At 43.2% G+C, this 3,219-nt stretch overlaps 1 non-coding gene across 1 annotated transcript; it reads left to right on the top strand.

The window, feature by feature from the left end:
• The first annotated feature begins 1,182 nt into the window (after nt 1-1,182).
• trnas-gcu (transfer RNA serine (anticodon GCU)) lies at nt 1,183-1,264 on the top strand. The gene has a single exon. It is a non-coding gene; the product is annotated as a tRNA-Ser (tRNA).
• The last annotated feature ends 1,955 nt before the right edge of the window (nt 1,265-3,219 follow it).

The following is a 3,219-nucleotide window of genomic DNA, read 5'->3' as shown; positions in this document are numbered from 1 at the left end:
TTTTGATAAATGAAGGAAGTTCCCTCCACCCATTTTTTTTGGACAGACTGTGTGGTATAAGGATGTAAAGGGTTAATGCTGAAGATAGTGGGATCAACCCCTCCCACTGTCAGAGTGATGATGGAACAGTCACATGAGATGAAGTTTGGGAGAAGAGAGAGCAGCACCAAGGATGCTAGCTTAGCAGGCTTGATGAGTGTGTATAGAGTATTGTGCAAATTAGAAAAGAGTTGTTAGTTCTTTCAGCAGGAACTGTGTCCAGAAAATATCGAGAAACTCACAATTTTATTATTCAGGAGTCGGAACACAGATATTAATTCCAAGTGACAGTTCTGGGACAAATTAACAAAAAAAGTAGAGAATAATATTGCTCACTGATTGAAATCCCCTAGTGAGGAGACAGTTAAACAGGTGATCTTTTGGGGCATCCTTCGATCCAAGGTTTCAGCAACATTTAATCTCCCTTTATGGTGAAATTCTCTGTTATTTGCAACTTTTTTTTATCAGCTTTGATGGGCGAGTGAAAAAACTGAAAAGATTGAACAGTTCACCCTTTCTTTCCTTCCTTCTTCTCTTCTTTCCATCAGTTTCTCTTTTCTGTCCCAGATCACTATAATGATGAGAATCCCAATTTAATCTGCTGTTTCTGGTGTTTTATCCATTCCAATCAAAATTTCAACATTCCAATCAAATCTATTTGTTATTCCACAGTGTCTCTCCATGTGTTTTATTCTGTTGTATTCTCTCACAGTCTGTTTGATGATCAATGTTACATCTCACTCTCTGTTCTGGTGAAGATCAGAAGCAGTGATATCTGTTTACACCACCCGACAAGTCAGCCTGATGCTGTGCCTCGCTGATCATGTGGGGTTAAAGCAATTCTTCCAGTCAGTTAGTTCAGTTGTCATTTCATGAGAAATTCGGTCATCATGACTTCGTCAGTGACCTAATAGTTCAGGTGTCTGAGTGATGTTAATCATGATGTGTTGAAATGTTTGTATGTTCCAGTCTTTCCGTGGTGGGTTTTCACACTGAGTAGAAACGTGTTGGACATGGTCTGGAAATGTTTCACACCGCTCCATTCCCAACTTCATTTACTTACAGAAGATATATTTCCATCATTCCACAGCTGGCTGCACAGCCAGAAGCTGTGCTGAAGGTGACAGCTATGCCTCTGCAACTGACAAGGTGGCCGAGAGGTTAAGGCGATGGACTGCTAATCCATTGTGCTTTGCACACGTGGGTTCGAATCCCATCCTTGTCGCTAGTTTATGAGCTGTTTCGTGTATTATTTATGTTGGGTGAGCTTATTTGTAAAGTCAGCCTCGAAACCTGTTCTTGTCAATGTCCAGACAGTGATTCCAGAATTTGTTATACTTTATTAAAATTGAGACAGACAATTGGAATTCTTCACCCAAACTGCACTGGAATGAAGATCAAATAGGGATCACGAAACGGAGCAGGATTTTTCCTCCCCTCCTTCCTTCCATCATTACTTTCTCTGGATTTGCACCAAGTGAAAGACAAATGGGAAAAGCAAATGGCGAGGGAGCAGATGCAGAAAATTATCCTTTGGCAAGAAATTTATTTTCAAATCTTCTTGATAGAGTAAGTGAGTGAGCAATGCTTTGGCAGATGGAGTTTAAAATGAGGGGTCATCGACTACCGACGATAGATCAGAGTGTTTTTTTGTAAGAGGTGAGATGTTAGAAACGGCGGAGGAGCAGAGACCCGAAATACTGAATTAATAAAAGCCAGTGGACTGGTAGAAAATAATGTGAAAAGTGAACAGAATATGAAGATTGGAACTCATGTTGCAGTGATATAAAGCTCTGTGCTCCTGAAGTAAATGTCCAAGCCCAGATTGTGGGGAATCTGTGGAGAGTGATTTGGTTTTTATTCATTCTTGGGTGTGAGTATCGCTGATAAGGCGAGCATTTATTACCCATTCCTATTGCCGTTGAGAAGGTGGTGGAGAGCTGCCTTCTTGAACTGATGCAGTCCATATGGTGCAGGAACACCCACACTGCCGTTGGGGAGGGAGTTCCAGGATTGTGACCCAACAACAGTGAATAAATGGCGATATCGTTCCAAGTCAGGATGGTGAGTGACTTGGAGGGGAACCTGCAGGTAATGAGTTCCCATGCATCTGCTGCCCTTGTCCTTCGAGGTGGTAGTGGTCACGAGTTTGGAAGGTGCTGTTGAAGGATACTTGGCGAGTTGCTGCAGTGCATATGGAGATGGTACACACTGCAGCCACTGTTTACTGGTTGTGGAGGGATTGAATGTTTAAGGTGGCGGGTTAGGTGCCGATCAAGTGGGCTGCTTTGTCCTGGATGGTGTTGAGCTTCTTGAGTGTTGTTGAGTGGGATGTATTCCATCACACTCCTGACTTATGCCTTGTAGATGGTGGACAGGATTTGGGGTGTCAGGAGGTGAGATACTTGCTGCAGAATTCGTAATCTCTGACCTGCGCTTATAGCCACAGCATAGATGTGACTGGTCCAGTTACGTTTCTGGTCAAGATATTGATGGTGGGGGAATTAACGATGATAATGCTTCTGAATATCAAAAGGTAGATTTTTTTTCTCTCTCATTGGAGATGTTCACTGCTTGGCACTTGTGTGGCCAGAAGATTGCTTGCCACTTATCAGCTCAAGCCTGAATTTTGTTCAGGTCTTGCTGCTTGCAGGCACAGACTGCTTCAGTATCTGAAGAGTTGTGAGTCATCATCTAACATTCCCACTTCTGACTTATGTTGAAGAGAAAGTCGTCAATGAAACAGCTGGGATGTTTGGGTCTAGGACACTACCCTGAGAAACTCCTGAGGCAATGTCCTGGACTGAGATGATTGGCCTCCACGAACCACAACCATCTTGTTTTGTGCGACGTACGACTCCAGCAAGTGGAGAGTTTTCCCCCTGATTCCCAGTGACTTCAATTTTGCTAGGGATCCTTGATGCCACACTCACTCAAGGGTGGTTCAAGAAGGCAGCCCACCCCACCACCTTCTCAAGGGCAATTAAGGATGGGCAGTAAATGCTGGCCTGGCCAGCAACGCCCACATCGCATGAATGAATGAATAAAAAAGTGAAGAATCCCTTGTGTCATTGTTTTGGGAGAAAATATAACCCTGGTGGAATTGCCCCTCCCAATCACACCTCACTTCATACAACATAGAAAATGGAGAAATATTATGGCACAGAATGAGACCATTTA

This window comes from Heterodontus francisci, chromosome 35 (assembly GCF_036365525.1).
Source record: "Heterodontus francisci isolate sHetFra1 chromosome 35, sHetFra1.hap1, whole genome shotgun sequence".
Classification (NCBI taxonomy): Eukaryota; Metazoa; Chordata; class Chondrichthyes; order Heterodontiformes; family Heterodontidae; genus Heterodontus; species Heterodontus francisci.
The sequence above is the reverse complement of the archived record's forward strand: the minus strand, read 5'-3'. Positions and strand labels throughout refer to the sequence as shown.